Source organism: Castor canadensis, chromosome X (assembly GCF_047511655.1).
Source record: "Castor canadensis chromosome X, mCasCan1.hap1v2, whole genome shotgun sequence".
Taxonomy (NCBI): Eukaryota; Metazoa; Chordata; class Mammalia; order Rodentia; family Castoridae; genus Castor; species Castor canadensis.
In genome coordinates, this window is record NC_133405.1 from 90,985,900 (window position 1) to 91,003,569 (window position 17,670).

General features: G+C 45.9%; 1 long non-coding RNA gene across 5 annotated transcripts in view; it reads right to left on the reverse strand.

Moving 5' to 3' along the window:
* The window catches only part of LOC141419644 (uncharacterized), a 47,384-nt gene that overhangs the window by 16,382 nt on the left and 13,332 nt on the right, over positions 1-17,670 (reverse strand). For 2 of the 5 annotated variants that reach the window (XR_012444266.1, XR_012444265.1), the window contains exons 5-6: positions 16,301-16,433; positions 684-16,205 (exon numbers count right to left, since the gene is read on the reverse strand). This is a non-coding gene — a long non-coding RNA (uncharacterized lncRNA). The remainder of the gene's footprint in view (positions 1-683; positions 16,206-16,300; positions 16,434-17,670) is intronic. The other 3 variants (XR_012444269.1, XR_012444268.1, XR_012444267.1) reach the window with 3 other exon arrangements.

The following is a 17,670-nucleotide window of genomic DNA, read 5'->3' on the forward strand; positions in this document are numbered from 1 at the left end:
ATGTGGGGAATTCTGAGAGGAGAGGACATCCTTATCCCTGGGGACCACAATGACAGGTATTTGAGCTGAGAAGTCAGCCAAATTAGGCTGAAGCCTGTTCCCTACACACTACTGGAGGAGTGGTCTTTACAAGCAGCTAGCATGCCATGGCTGTTGTGACATTCAATTGTTCTGTTGCAGATGTCACTGTTCTAGCCCCTCCCTTGAGGTACTGGAGATGCCAACACTTGGGCTAATGCAGCTAAAGAGTTACTTAAAGAAACTAGAGGCAAGGAAGTTTATATCCCTGTCCACCTGGGAACTGTGGAGGAGGTGGCTGTCTTATTGAACTGTTGAATTCAGCTGGGAAACCAATGTTGGCCCTTACTCCTGACTGCTTCTCACCAGGAGGCCACCCAGAGAGGAGGTGGATGCTCAAACCTCCCCACCCCATGAGATCAGACACAGGCTGAAGTGACACCCTGGGCTGGGACAGTGGTGTCCCTACTGCAGCATTCTGCACAATCAGTGTAGAAGAGCGAATGACAACTCCTCAGCAGGATTTTGACCATACTCTACATCTTACTTGTTGGTGAGGATTTCTGTGGCTTGTACATGTGTCCATGAGTCCTCATAACCCCCTGGGCAGAATGTCAACAGAAAACATTAGCTGACACCATAATCAGTGAAGTCAGAGTACGCACATCAGGTGACAGATGGTGTTGGGGGCATGAGGACTTGGTGAGGCTGAGGGGCTGACTGAATCCTGAGTCCACACAGTTGTTTCTCCAGAGCTCATGATCGACATTGGTCCTAGCGGCTGTCCATGGTGGGTCGCAATGGAAAAATCCCAGGGGCCAAAGCTGCCCTCAGGAAACTCAGGAAAGACAAATGCATGGTGAAGAGTTGCCTGTAAACTCTCTAAACAATGTCCCACATGGCCCAAAACAAAATCACTATGAACTGTGAGGACACCCAGCTCCAGGTCCAAACAAACCACCTACAGCCAGGCCCTGCTTAGGGAGCCCTCTGAGGAATAAGAGTGGTTGTGGATCAGGTAATGTCCTCCAGAGGACATTACAACCAAAAAAAGGAAGGGTAGAAACACACACACACAGAATTTATCATAAGGAACTGGCTCACATAGTTACAGAAACTGACAAGTCCCAAGGTGTGTACGTGGCCAGAAGGAGACCAGGAGAACTGATTTTTTTTACAGTTCCAGTCTGAAGGGCAGCAGACTCGAGACCAGGAAGAGCTCACGTTTCAGTTTGAGTTCCAAGGCCAGAAAACCTGGATGTTCCAGCTCCAGCAGTCAGGCACAAGGAGTCCCCTCTGCTCAAGGCAGGGTCAGCTTTTGTTCTACTCAGGCCTTCTACTGACTGGACAGGCCTCCCACCCTGGGGAGCACTATCTGCTCTACTCAGCCTCCCCAGTCAACATTGATCTCATCCAGAACCACTCTCACAGACACACCCAGAATGAGGTTTGACCTGTGGCCTGGTCAAGTTGACACGTAAAATTAACCATCACAGGTTATACTGAACCGTAAGGAATTAAGAGGATCCCAAATTGGATGTTCTCTACGAAAATCAGTGGAAGAGCATAATACTTCCAGAGCTGGGCCACAGCCCTGGCAGCCAGGCTCTTCTGAGACTTCCTCCCCTTCAGTCCCGTCCCTGACCTCCACCAGGGACCGGGACCAGACCTCAGATAGAATGCAGTGGTCAAAGAACTGGCTTGTGCAGGCAGACTATCTTCGCTTCACCACATTAACTATGGGTTGGGCTCCAAAAAAATAGACAACAGTGGCCCAGTCTGTTGGTCACACGTGCTCACACCTCCTTATCTGAGAAAACACTCAGCATTAAAGGGACCTCCCCAGGAATTGACTGGTTTAGGAGGATGTTCAGAGGGGTAACTAATGACTTAACTATTAAAATTGGACTAGTTTTGATAAAAGATGTGTCTGTCCTCACTGCTATCCCCAAACTGTGCCTTTTCCCATCAGTGGAATGAACTTGTCAGTCAGTAGGTGGCCTGAGGGAACCAGTCTGAGGTGTCTGCACCACTGGTAGCACTGCCCGGGGCCACTAGTCAGCCTTCCTCTCCTGGCATGGGGTGAATACATAAATCACCAGCTCAGGCACAGCCTGTCATGGCTGGCATAGCTAAAGAATGGGGATGAATTCCTACCATGTCACCTTGCAATTCCTAGGTCTGACCTTGTGCTTAAAGCCATGACTGGTGAGAGGATGCCACGTACAAGACATGGAGGGTGAAACACAGTTGTTCCCTTTAGTACAGCACCTCTGACAGACATCATCACTCCAATGACATCTGAGTTAATCTGGGAAGATGGTATGGAGAAACAGACTTGGCTGATATGTTCTATTCAGGGGGAAGGTCACCCAAGGGCCACCACTATCACATTCACCTTTGAGAGTCAACAATCCATCTTTCCTGGTCACCCACTGATTGCACATGGGCTTGCAGACAGGCCTAGGTGTCTGCTCCTATCCCCACCAAGAACCCAGCTTTGGCATCCCATCAACACCATCCTCCTTTCCAGACCTGACAGGATGTCATCTCACAGACAACATGACTGAAAGTGACATCACACTGAGTGATGGACGAGTGCCCCCAAAAGGTCCATACCCCCTGCTGGTCTGTTTAATTTGGGGGCTTCACATGGAACTCATATCAGTTCCTGATCCTACACAAGACAAACTCCAGGCGCCACCAACCACATGTTGAGGAGGCACAATGGACAGGAGGGATGTTGGTACCGTTGTGCGAACGCATTCCTTAGTTCTGACACCTGTTGGGCCTATCTATCGAGTCACCGATAAGTCCTCCACTTTTTAGTGGGGACCTGAGTAACAGGTACCAGATGAATTAGAGGAGGCTACCACTTCACCTCTCCTCTCTGAGGGGAACACTTGCAATCAGAACTTTTTACCACTCCGAAGTTGGCTTTCTAGAGCCTCTGGATCAAACGAAAAACACCTACTGACTGCTTTTGCTCTAAATGGCTCTCACAATCAACCTCAAGGTCTTCACCCTCAGAGAACTGCCTCCTGGTAGCAACGTGGACAATTATGAAAAACGAAACCCCCACTGGACAGAACCAGTGGTCCTCCACGCCCAGATTCCTATTGTTCCCTGTGTGATGGAAGAGGTCCCCGTAAAATCCAATCGGCCACAGAGGCCCCCTTATTAATAAAGAAATAGTATTCAATGGTCTGCTACGCTTGCCTCTACCGAGGTGGCACAAATCCATGAGAAAATAGCCACATGTCCTGTCTGTGGAACTAATTCACCAAGAACTCCAGAAATGCCTCCAGCCTGGCACAGTAGGGACCAAAGGGAGGACGGTCAGCATCCTCCAAACAAGAAAAGTAATTGCTTTCTTTATGGAGTGAGCACGGAGCATAAGAGGCCAGACAATGAACTGCACACCGTGGCAACCCTACTCTTAACACTCCAGTATCCATACTAGGGACAGACCAGAGTGCTCTATGAGCTAGGCTGTGTACAATCCTCCTAGCAATAGAGGATTATTTCTGGTCCGTGACTAATAGGCAAACTCCTCGATTGGGGCTTTGGCAAGGACAGGGCTGGAAAATATGTATGCCCAAGACATTTGAGATGAAGAGACATGGGTAAAAACTAGCCAAACCATCCTCTGCTCTGTGTGTGTTGGTGCACCTTATCTGCATTCATATCAAACAAGACAGGGAGGAGGTGAGATAGAACACCAAAGATGAACTAACCAAACAAACAAAGCAGGTAAAGCTTGGAAGGAGAGGGAGTCCCCAGCCCTTTGGGACAAGCCACCTTACCCCTTCTACCAGTGGGAACATGAGTTCAGGTTTTTGAGGCATCGTGTTGCTGCAAAACTGGACTGCTATTAGTGATTCGACCAGTCAAGGGACATTTAAAGTCAGTCATTAGACTGTACCAGTGCCCAGACATCTAGACCCTTGGGCTACTGCATGGGAGGAAACCTTTAGAGAGGAGCAGGGCTACCTCAGACCTGGGAAATCCATTTCACTGGGTGTCTCCTAGCAGCAGCAGAAACTATTAGTCATACTTTAATGAGGGCAGAGACCCACACAGGTGTTTGTGAACTCCAGCTCTGCTAACATTACCCCGGTGTTCCCACAGTAGCTTTTGTGGATGTGCCTCAGGGTGTCATCAGATCCCAGCTTCTGCTTCACTGCAAAGCAAATATAGCAAGGTCATTAAAAAACCACTTTGCTAGGGTATGCCACCACCCTACTGACCCCAGCAGTAGCAAGACATACAGTAAATTTGCTGTCAAACCAAGGCCTATACAGAAACTTGTAGGACAAAAGTTCGTCAAGTCTTCAAAATACCATCAAATTGTTCTTGTTACAGCAATTCACAACCCTTATGCCATACTAAAATGTGTAATAAATGAGGAGACCAACAGAGGCACTGTGACCTGTACTACTGCACACAAGACACACACAATTACTGCTTCATGGACACAGGAGCCCAGACACTAGAATCCACCCACCTGTGACATTCATTCTTCCTCCATCACAGAGAATCCACAGCCCAGCCACTTCCCTGCGATCCTGATGTGCCCCTGATGTGTACCCTATCTCTGAGACCTTCTGAGACTGTCACTCAGCACATGCCAAGCATAATACCTTCCCCTGTCCACAGAGAGGTGTCTTCACTCCCTGAAGGCCCTGCAGAACAAAGCTCCACCTGTTTTCCACACTCAGGAGGTAGAACTCTCTCCACTGGAGCAGGGGACACCACTGGGGTGATCCTCTAGGGCCCCGAGGGCTGCTAAGCACAGAATGACCTGCAACTTTAAGCCCTCCTCTTTTGCTGGGCCCCTCCTCACCCGAGACGCTCCTTCCTTGCCAGTTGTGAGGACACATCCATTGCTGGGTTATTCTGCCCTGGTGATCCCCAGCTGATAAGGTCTGTCTGGGAACACCACGCCCACAAGCACAGCACACGAAGACATACAACATGGGGCAGATCGGGGACAACGGGAACCATGCCGTTGACTATCTGGATTGGTCATCTTCCTACAAACATGACCAGACACCAACACTAAGTCCTGCACTCTTCCTCTTAGCTATGCTACTGCAACAAGCACCAGCTGTGACTCAGTCCGGCTCTAAGATGAAGTCTGTGACTCACAGGTGCCTTGTAAGTCCTGTGGGCCAACTGTGACCACAAATCAGCTCCACCTGATTATTATTAAATACTAGTGGCACCAAACAGAGCAAAGAGCCATACCTATGGAGTCCCATTTAAAACATGCCAGGAGGGAGCATGCACCCAGTATTGGCGTAATCAAATTAAAAACCTTACAACCCGGAGACCATCCCAACAAACCCTATGGGGTTACATAGGTAACATTCTAGCTATTAAGAACGCCTACAGTGATGATAAACGTGAACCATGCCAACAATACACATGCTTACAATCACTGGCCTTTTCCTCTTTCATTTTTTTTTGTCGCATTTACTCACATGTGTATACATTGTTTGGGCCACCTTCCCACTCCCCTGCTTCCGGGCAGAACCTGTTCTGCCCTCTTGTTCTCCAATTTTGTTGAAGAGAAAACACATAATAAGAAAGACATAGCGTTTTTGCTAGTTTGAGACAAAGACAGCTTTAGATCTAGGGCAAATGCAGCAATGTTGTAGGACTTGGGTTACATGACAAGGGGAGAACATATACGGGAGGTACGGGGTTAGATAGAAAACCCAAAACATGAAAGCATCTGATGTCCCCACTTCAGAGGAATTAATACAGAAACCTTAAAGCGACAGAGGTCAACACGAGAAGGGGATCAGGAACCAGAGTAAAGATCAGTTAGAGATGAATCAACCTGGGTTGTAACACATTTGTACATGAAAGCAATGCTAGGAATCCCTCTGTATAGCTGTCCTTATCTCAACTAGCAAAAATGCTATGTCTTTCTTATTATTGCTTATTTCTACTCTTCAATGAAACTGGAGAAAAGCACAGAACAGGTTCTGCCTGGAAGGGAGGGGGAGAGGGGGAGAGGGTGGGGGTGGGGACAGGAGGGAGAAATGACCCAAACAACATATGCACAGGTGAATAAATGAATAAAAATAAAAAAGACAGCTATACAGAGAGGTTGCTAGCGTTGCTTCCATGCACATGTATATTGCAACCCACATTGGTTCATCTCTACCAGACCTCTTCACTACCTCCTAGTCCCCTTCCCATAGTTGTCTCTTCCAGTTTAGGATAACTATATTCGCTCCTCTACAGTGGGCACATCAACCACATTCAAGTTTTAGGTTTTCTTCCCTTTCCGTATAACTCCCATGTGCACTCTCCCCTTAGTGGGTGACCCATGTCCAATAATATTACTGCATTTGTTTTAGGTTCATAATCTGCATATGAGGGAGAACATATGAGAACATATGAGCCTGGCTAACTTCGCTTAAGATGATGTTTTCCAGTTCCATCCATTTACCTGTGAATGAGAAAATTTCATTCTTCTCTGTGGCTGAATAAAATTCCTATTTCTGACAATGCTCTCTTACCCTCCAGGACAAGCCCTACTTAGTGATGCAGAAAGAAACCACACTAGCTAAGTAGCCAGAGGCACCTTTCCATCCACCTCTTCCCTGGCCATCTCAATATGTCAAAGAAAGCAATGCTACATCCCATTATCTGGACCAAGGCACATCTAAAATATCAGTGTTTACAACCAGCTCGGGAATTCTTCACCATTACAAAGGATCATAATCCGTGGGAGTGAGTTCTGCGATCACAACACTGTCTGCTCCAGGAAACAATCCAAGCTTGGGTGTTATGTGAAGACAGTTCTCATAAAAACATGTTTGGTCCTATGATGAAACCTCAGCACTTTATGCAAGGGGGATTTCCACCCAAAAGGACAACTACTTCCCACACAGCCAGGCTTGAGTCTAGTGAAGCTGTAAAAATGCTCTCCTAAAACATCTTCCCCTAGATCAGAAGCGATGCAGCAGAAGGTCGCCACTGAAACACAGCGGTATACTGATTAATAGGGACAGAAACGGCTCAGATGTGTGACCCCTCTGAGGACCCCATAGGAGATTGCCCCCAAAGTTCAGGATCCACGACATTAGGTGGCTAAGTAAACAACTTTAAAACACAAAACACAACAAAGACAATGCTGCAAGCACCTGCATAGGTCATCTCATGCTGACACAGGCACGTTGATGGTACTTAACTACTGGTCATTGGTGGGAAACCGAAACTTCAGTACACCTCTATCAGAAGAAAGAATGCACAACTGCCCAACAAAGCAAACCTGTATCTAACCTCAGCCATAGCCATCCACACATGGCAAATGTAACTGCATGCTGGGCTGGCTGCTGACAACCTGATCTTAGGATACATCGTGTAATAACTATCCCCTTGTCAAGTCCTCCATAACCTCCTTTTTCAAGATGAGCCTATCCTGTAACAACTGACATCCAACAATCGTTTCCAGAGGCTCACATCCCACAAATATGTGGCCAGTTGTGAGATGAGCCCGTAATCAATTAAGTTGACGCAGACACTGAATGCAAGGTGCAATACACTTTGTTTGCCTATAACCGTCTATCTTCCTATTCGCATCAGTTGGGATTGCACTGAGCCACACCACCTCACCTTTCTAGGAACTTAGAGAGACCATGCCTAGGGGAGCCTGGTGAGTCTGTAAGAACCAGCCCTAGTATGGGCTTCAGTTCATCCAATTTTGGACCTTATGGGGTTTGGCTAATAATGCCGGTAGATTTTTTACATGGCAGCAGATTCCCCCGAGGACCAGCCCCCACAAACCATGCTAACCACAACCTACAACAACCACAAATGAGCTCTTCAAATGGCCCTTCTCGTCTTAACCAGTCTAGGGTGACTAATTCTGGGGGCCTATAAGAACATCATACATGCAGGACACCATATAATAAACAGCCATGCCCACGAAAATTAAAACAGTCCACAGACCGGAAACTCTTGGCCGAATGTCACTGTCCTTTAGGGAACATGTTGCCTGACAACCACATAGCCCTCAATTACTTATTGCTGTTGATGGGAGTGCTGCATACTTGCCAACACAACTTGCTTCATGTGGGTAGATCATAATCAACAAGTTTTGCAGATAGTCAGGGACATACATACACCATAGAGTCCAACAGTGTCACTATACTGAGCAGATTGAAGAAATCAGAATCTCCTTTTCTCCACCAGACTTGCTGCAAAAGGGCTTTAAACTCCTACTTTGTGCCTTTGCCGGATTGTGTTTTGTTGTTGTTCCATTTTGAAAGTGCTGGGGATTAAACTTAAGAGCCTTGTGCATGCTAAGTATGTGTTCTACCACTGAGCTCCCCCCAACCCCCAACCAGATTCTGGGTCTTGAGAATGCGTTATTGCTGGTTGCAAACTCAGGGAATAAGAAATAACATGCAACTTAGGTTACCATGACATGGGGCTAAGAGATGGACTGTTACATACACGAGCCAAAGACGGCCCCTGTATAGTGGCCCTATGCTGTTTTGCTCTTCATAGCATGTCCTGAATTTTAGCTCAAATTTGGTGAACGCAGGCAATGCTTTCACAGGACTTTTCTACAGTACTCTTGTAATTTGTGTTTATAGGCTTGAAATAATTTTTTTTAATTTGTAGACATTACTTGAAAATCTTGTATTTTTCATGGAAACTTTCTGAAGCCCGAACTTTCTCCATCTGTAGCATCAGGGAGTTTAGACTACTCAATATTTACTTCAACCTGTGTTAATGACTGGGACCAGAAGAGACGAAGCAGGCAAAGATAAATTTTGGAAAGCCACTTTCATAAAACATTGCATGAAAGGCTCCTGCACATGCCCATGCGGGAACTTGAACCCGGGCAGCTTGGACAAAAAGCAGGAATTCCACCTGCTAGATCATAGTTGGCAAACCATAGCCTCTGAGCCAAATAGGGCCTGCTGCCTGTTTTTGTATGCTTTGCAAGGAAGGTAAGAATGTTTTTCCATGTTTAAATGGCTGAAAATATCCAAAGATGATTTTTGTGACCTGTGGAATTAAAGTTTCAGTTTCCATCAATGAAGATTGATAGGAACACGGCCTCACTCTTTTACAAATCATCTGTGGCTGCTTTCCCACTGCAATGGCAGAGCTGAGTAGATGTGACAGACACCACATGGGCACATAAAGCCTAAAATATTTACAAGCTGGCCCTCACAGAAGTAGTTTGCCAAACTCCGCACTGCACCAGGTGAAACCCTTCTGATCTGTGGTTCTCAGCTGGAGACATTTTTGCTTGCTAAAACTGGGAAGGGCACTACTGCATCTAGTGAGCCAAGGCCAGAGATGCTGTCGAGGATCTAACACATATGACAAAGAGTAATCCAGTGCACATGTCAACAAAACCATGGCTGAGAAACCCTGGGGAGATACTGTGGCCTTGGGCTGAATAAACTAAACACGTCACCCCTCCCTGGACTCCCACCTCTGTGTTCAGCTTCTGCATCCCACCCTGAATGCCACTCTTGCACAGGGCTGCCCTGCGTGAGGCATGCACCATTAGGCTCTGCACGTGGCCCTTGCTGTTCCCCCCGCAGCCTTCCTTCCTTCCCACCATTGCTCTATCGTCACATGATTTTGTCTAATTCCAACTGGCACTGCCCTCTTCATCTCACCACAGGTCAGGCTGCTCTGCTCAGGCCTGCCCACCTCTCCCCTGGCTGTTGGGTTACCTCTCTTGTCTTTCAGATCTGTTAAGGACTGAACGCTTGTGTCCACTTGCCCCAAATTCCCATGTCACCCATAACCCCCAGTGTGATAGAGGATATCTTGAGGTGAGGCCTTTTAGAGGTAATTAGGTGAAAAAGGGTGGTATCCATCCTCATAAATGAGGTTAATGCCCTATGAAGAAGAGATAGGAGAGCTCTTGCTTCTCCTCTCTCTGCTCTCTGCCAGGTAAGGACAGCAAGGCAGTTTTCTGCAGGCCAGGAAGCAGGCCCTCCACAGGAACCAAACTGCCTGGCATTTTGATCTTGGACTTCCCAGCCTACAGAACTGAGAGAAATAATGTTTTGCTGTTTAAGCCACTCGGTCCATGGTAATTTGTTGTACAAATTAACTGCAACATCACGTGTTAGGTCCTGGGCAAGAGGTGAGCCCATTCCCAGGGCTCTTCCTCACACCATCTTGACTGACCCACTCCCGACTTTTGTCCTGGAGGCTATTATTCCGTGCTCAAAGCAAAACTGAGTCGGGGTAAGGTTATTTGGAGATCTTTTCACTTCTTGTCATTGCCCTCCATCCAGAATACCAAGGCTGAAAAGCCTGATTGGGTGAGGGGCTGGGTCATTGCAAGACAAGGGGCTGCACAGTGGCCTAACTACTAGGAAGTGTGGCTTTGGCACTAGGGTGATTCACAGTATGAATCCTGCCTCAGATTCCTGGAATGGAATCTTGGACTCCTGATCCCTAGGCCTGTCTGTGCCTCAGCTTTCTAATTTGTGAGAAGGGAAGGGTGACCCTATTCCATACGGCTGAGCACTGGGTTAGAAGCTTTCTGCCAATAAACTCTCTAATCCTCCCAAGGGCCCTGTGAAGTAAATACTGGCATTATGCCCATTTTACAGGTCAAGTGTGCAAGTCACCTGAGAGGCCTCCCAGCTTTCACAACCTAACTTCCAACACCCACATATATATGGCATGGACGTCCTTACCCATGGAGACCAGCATCAGGCTTTGAACAGGATTGTACTTCACCCACTCTAGAGTGAAGTTCTCAGCCGTGTCCTCAGATAACACGCCCCCATAATTACATATTCCTGTTGCTGCTGAAATGACCACCCCTGGGTGGTGTGGAAATGTTAAGTGGGGGCTTCTCGTTCCTTCTTATATAGGGTTCTCTGTGGTGAGTTATTCAGAGTTCCCACCCTAAAACAAGTGTGGGTCATACCCAGAAATCATATGAGAGGTATTCTTCCTGATACGAAGCCCTGAGAAGACCACAGCATCACTTCCTGCCACAGATGCATGACCTAAACCCAATCATGAGAAAACAACAAACAGACCCAAACTAAGGGTTGCTTTAAAGGCCCATAATCTTCAAAGTGTCACGGTTATGAAAATCAAATGAATTAGCGTGCTCAGGTTGCCACAGACAGAATGCTATAGGCTGGGGTGGGGGTGTTTTGTCTGTGTGTATGTTTGAGACGGGATCTGTCTATGTTGTTTCAGTGTGGCCCCGAATTCAGCCTCCCAAGTACCTAGGACCCAGGTGCACACCACCAGGCCTGGCTCTTGGGTGAAAAACAGAAACTTATTTCCTTGCAGTTCCAGAGATTAGAAGCCCAAGATCAAGGTGTCAGCAAGTTGATTAAGGTTTCATGCCGAGGCCTCTTGGCTAATAGATGCCTGTCTTCTCCCTCTTTCTGTATCCTAGCCTCCTCTTCTTATAAGGACACCACTCGTATAGGATTGGGATACATCCCAAGGACTGCATTTATCCTCAATTATACCTTTTTAAGATGCTATCTCCACATACTGTCACATATGAATGGGCGTGGCAGACAATGAATCCACATAATAGGGATGTGTGTGAGGGGGCTGCTCCATGTTAATGGAAAGAAAAAAGATACGTCAACTAAATGCAACGTATGAGCATAGATTTGATCCTGAATGACAACTGGCAAAAACAAATGAGACCTGTGGATGAGATCATACTATTGCATCAATGGTACCTTTCGTGATTTTAGTAAGTACTACACTGTCTTGGTGGCTGTTATGGACTGAATGTTTGTGTTCATCACAAATGCACAGGTTGAAAGCCTAAATTCCCATGTGGTTGCAGTTCCAGATAGGGCCTCTAAGGAATTAAGGTTAAATGAGATCAGAGGGCGGCCCTGATCTGATAGGACTGATGTCCTTACAAGCAAAGATACCAGAGCGTTCACTTGCTCGCTCTTGCTCCCTATCTCTGCATGAAGACATAGCAAGAAGGCAACCTCCTGAAAGCTAGGAAGAGTGCATTCACCCAAAACCAAATAGGAGGGCACCTTAATTGTGGACTTCCAGCCTCCAGAACTATGAGAAGTAAGTATCTGTTATTTAAGCTCTCCAGTCTAGGGTATCTTTTTGTGGGGGCCCAAGCATATTAAGAGAGTGATTGTGTGGGAGAATGTTCTTGTCCTTAGAAAATGCACACTGAGGTGTTCAAGGGCAACTATGGAAGATGTCTGTAATTAACTCTTAAATGGTTTGGAAAAAGAAATAGAGGTTGAATACCCAAAGATATCAAATATCCCAAAATCCAAAAGTCTTTCAACACTCAAAATGTTTCAAGGGCTGGGGGTGCAGCTCTCCCTATCTCTTAACCTATACAAAAATTAATTTGAAATGGATTAAAGATCTTAATGTAAGAAGTGAAACTTTTTTAAAGCTTAGTGTATATTGATAGTCCAAGGGGGTTTTGCCTTGGTATTTCAGGTCTCTATATATCGTGCTTTAATCAAATTAACCCCCTCCTATCACCATGCTCTCCTAATATTCAACAGCTTACTGTACAGTGCATTTATATTATATTCATGTATAGATGGGTTCTTTCAATATTTTTCATTTTCTAGCATTTTCTTTATCTCTCCAAACTCCAATAGCCCAAAAATGAAGGGCAGGAGGGAAAAATAAATCTTTTACAGGGGTGGGTACCAGTGGGAGGGGGGTGGACATAAGGAAAGGGGGAATGAGGGTATATATGGTGGTTGTATTTTGTATCCATATATGAAAATAGAGGAATGAAACCTGTTGAAATTGTTCTAAGAAGGGGATAAGGGGGGAAGGAGGAGAATGATGGAGGGGATAAATCCTACTATGATATATTGTAAACACATATGTAAATATCACAATGTATCCCCCTGTACAACTACTATATGCTAATAAAATCATAAAGAAATTAAAAAAAAATAAGTGAAACTTTGAAACTCCTAGAGGAAAACAGGGAGAATCCTTTAAAGATACAGGCACAGGTGAAGCTTTTTTGACTTGAACCTCAATTGCTCCGAAAATAAGAAACGAAAAATGGGATTGCATCAAAATAAAATGCTTCGTCACAGCAAAAGGAACAATTACCAGAAGCAAAAGAAAGTATACATAATTGGAGAAAATCTTTGCTAGTTATTCATCAGAGAAAGGATTAATATCCAGAACACATAAAGATCAATACATAAAAATCAAACACCAAAAGAATCATCCAATTAGTAAATGGACGAATGACTCGATCAGTTTTTAAAAGAAGTACAAACGGGTAATGAAGAAATGTTCAACATTCTTAGCCATAAAGGAAATGCAAATCAAAACTACACTGAGATTCCATCTCACCCTAGTCAGAAAGGCAATCAAGAAAACAAACAACAAATGGTGGTGAGGAAGTGGGGGAAAAAGAGACCCTTATACACTGTTGGTGGGGATGTAAATTAGTGCAGCCACTGTGGAAATCAGTATGGAGGTTTCCTTAAAAATAGAGCTACCATGTGATCCTGCTGTATCACTCCTGGGCATATATTTGAAGGAATGTAAGTCAACATACAGTTGAGATACCAACACACCCATGTTTATAGCAACATTATTCTCAATAGCCAAAATATGAAATGAGCCTAGGTGCCCATCAACCGATGAATGGATAAAGAAAATGTGGCATACGTACCCAGTGAAGTATTATTCAGTCATAAAGAAAATGGAATTACATCTTTGCAGGAAAATGGATTGAACTAGAGATCATCAGGTTAAGCAAAATAAGCCAGACGAAGAAAGACAAATAGCATATGTTCTCTCTCATATGCAGAATCTAGTTCTTAAAAATAAGTGACAGCAATGTAAAACAGGTTCTGTTTGGGGATGGGTGCCAGCAGGAGGGGGAAGGGCAAAAGGAGAGGGTGAAGCGGGGTAGGTGAATATGGTTCAAGTACTTTATGGCCATGTATGAAAACAGAATGATAAAACCAGTTAAAATTGCTTTCTAAGGGGGAGAAGAGTGATGAGTAAAAGTAACAGAGGGGGTGAATTTGACTAAAGTACATTGTATGCATGTATGGCCGTATCATAACGAGACCCCTTTGTACAACTTATATTTGCTAATGAAAAATACAAAAGAAAAGTGTCAGGGACTAGGGATGGAGCACATGCTTAACAATGCATGAGGCCCTGCCTGGGTCTGATCCCCAGCACCCAATTTTCTTTGAGATTTTGGAGTATTTCAGGTGCCAGAATTTCTGATTAAGAATGCTCAACCAGTAAAGTCTATGCAGGGGGAAATCCCAAATCTGAAATGTCCAAAATCCCAAACATTTTGGATGAACGACATTCAACCTGTATTGTGTAATATATAAATAAAAGAATGCATATGTAGAGTGAGGGAGGGAGGGAGAATAAAAAAGCCAATGTGAGAAAACATTAATTGCTGGATCTGATTGAAGGGCATATGTGATCTCTGCATTATTTTGATGGAAATTATTTCTAGATCTGAAATTATTTTGAAGCAAAAGGTTTAAACATTTCAATGATCTTGTTTGTTCCTTCAGGACACAGGATCGTTAGGAATCAGAGCAATATTATCGACCAGTAATATTCACAGAACTTTCCCAATCTGTGGTTAGGTTTGCTTGACCAAAGGATGTCTCCTGGGCTGGGGGTGCAGGTCAGTGGCAAAGACCTTGCCTAACATGTGCAAGGCCCTGGGTCTGATCCCCAGCGCTGTAAGAAAAACAAAAGGCTACCTCCTTACATGGGCACAATATAGGTCCTTTCTTTTTAGAGCACTCTGAGGCTCCCTCCCTTCACTATCTCTGTAGTCCTGTGTCTATATGACAAGTGGCTTATCATCATTTTAAGATGAGGCTGTCACACCTGAGAGTGGGTCACCAACACTGCAGACTGCTAAGGAAGGTCAATGCACCAAAGTTCATCCAAGGCGCTGGAAACCACATCCCTGTTCCCCAATGGCATGAATGACTGAGCTCTCTCTTTCCTTTGTGTGACAGACAAACATGAGCCTCGAGTCATGGTCACCCCAAACATGAGGACTTAGAATACTTCCTCTTATTGCCTCTTCCCTCCATCTTACACAAACAAAAAGTCCAAAGCCCTGCCCCCAGCCCCCACCTGTCACACTGTTCCCTTTTCTGTGGCAGGCAGAGCTCAAAGTCTCCAAGACACTGGCAGAGCCACCTGGTAGAGCTTGCATGCTCAGGACTCCCGAGTGAGCTTGGCCAGTACTAGCAGCAGCAGGCTGGCTCCCAACTTGTGTGTCACAGTGAACCTTTCCAGTTACTACTTATTTCTATGGCCACTTTCCATACCAAATCCAAAGTTTTCTGTGATTCCTAACAAGTAGGGTAGCCACATGCCTGTTCCACCTCCAGTGACTTCCCAGTCTGTTCTCAGGGGTGATACCCACCCCCATGAAGGGGACTTATCTCTTACAAATCATCTTAGATGGGCCTCCCTTCTCCAAGCACCCCATACTTTCACATCTCCTTAACCATGTCCACATCTAGGATCTTGTCCTAGGACTTCTTCATCTCTAAGGTCATTCTCCTGAATCCTTCCCACTGTAAGAACCAGCTCAAAATAACATTACTGAGGTGCTATGACAGCAAGCTCCTGTCTATCTCTGCACTGACCATATCCAACTTCAGGTCACTAGGATTGCTTCCCTGTTCTCCCACCTCCATGAGATCTGAGGACTGAGACCACGCCAGGTCCTCATCTCTCAGACTTTAAAAATTGTTTGCCTATGATTCTCCAATGACTTGGAATAAGAATAGCCAATTCCTGGGAAGTGACCTATTCCTTGCCATTGAATGCTCACTGCTTCTGTGAGGCTGGCCAAAGGCCCACAAGGTCTGCCCTAAAAGCTAAAGAGCTAGAGAGCAGAAGCCTGGGTCTGCCCCTCAGCTACCTGACTCCTTCACCTGAACCACCATCAACACCTCCACTGCAGTGAATGCTAAGCACAGAAAGGATAGAACAGTAGGCAAAGCCATTCTTGGCTCCTCCTGTCTCTTGGCCATGTTAACCACACTGGCACATCAGGCAGGTGCCACAGCTTATGGAGAATGACAGGCTCTTCTCAGTGCAGGCTTCACTGGCTCTTCCTTGTTCATGTAGCCTAACCCAGGAATTCTCATTTTCCAGATGACAACAAGATTGACCTGTGTGAAGAAGAGCAAGGCAGGTGTCTTAGTCTGGTCTCGCTGCAATAACAAAACCCCACAGACTGGGGTACTGTTCAATACGTGAAACTTACTGCTCACTTCTCTGGAGGCTGGGAAGTCCAAATCATGGACCAGCAGATTCTGAGTCTGTGAGGACTTGCTCTCTGCTTCAAAACTGGTGCCTTGTTGCCTGCCACACCTTCCAGAAGGAACAAAAGCGGTGTCCTTATAAGGTACAAGGGGTGGAAGAGCAAAAGGGTTAAATTGTGTCCTCTCATGGTGAAAGGGGCAGAAAGAGCAAAAGGGAGGGACAAACTCTCCCTCAAGGCCTTTATAAAGGGCATTAATCATCCCCCACCGGCCTACTTCCTAATACCATCACCTTGGGGGTTAAGCGCTAACCTAAAAATTTTGCAGCCACACACACACATCAAACCAAGCAGCATGGAAGCTGTTGCTCTGGGTTTTTCACACATCAGGATGCCAAGTGCCTGTGAGGGAGAACTGTGACACAAGGCTTGGAACCAGCAAAGAGGAATGTGGAGCTTACTGGTCTGAATGGAGGTCTATGCACAGAGGAAGACAAAACAGGCACCGAACAGAGGGAGTGGACCCTAGTCATAGACTTTGAACAGTTATTGTGTGTAGTTTAAAGATCTGGTTGAGGGTTTTTTTTTTTCTTTTCTATTCCTCTGTATGACTGAGGTAGATACTGTTGGGGCTTTGCTCAGATACACTGTGTGGGGCCAGTGTCCTGTCCCCACTTATGGCTAGCATCACCTGCTAAGGTCCTTCCTCCAGAAGACTGCCCTTGGCCAACAGAAATCACCTAACCAAAAATGCCCTCCCCCTGCACCCCTGTTCCCAATGGCAGGGAGCACCCGTGGCCACAAACAGTGAGCACACCCAGTCCAGATCCCTGGTCTGAAGTTGCATCAGTTCTGTGGCATCCTTCATGCTCCACATCATCCCATGGATCAGGCAGAGTGAGACCATTCCTGTACCAAAATCACAACCTTGCTAGGCTTCTTAGCCTGCCCTACTCTCAGCTTCCCTTACTCTTGCGCACAGATCTCCCAATGGCTCTCACTCACAAAATCACCCCGACAAGGATTCCTATGTCAGACCTTCATTCTGCAGAACTGGCCTAAAACAGTAAGCAAGCACAACTCTGCAATGCTTTGCATCCATGTGAGAGTCTGTGTGCACAGGTATGCAGGTGCACGTGTGTGAATAAAATAGGGCACATGCTTTTAGGTTTCTAGAAAGTCTGGCTTTATCTCTCTACATCTCTGCCACCTGCTCCAGGCATGCTGCCCTTCAATCACCACACAAGTTCCTACCTCAGGGCCTTTGCACTTGCTGTTCCCTCTGCCTGGAATGCCACACCTTCCTGCGTGGCTCATCCCCTCACCTCCCTCAGGTGTTTTCTCCAATCTCTGTTTCTGGTGAGGCTGTCCCC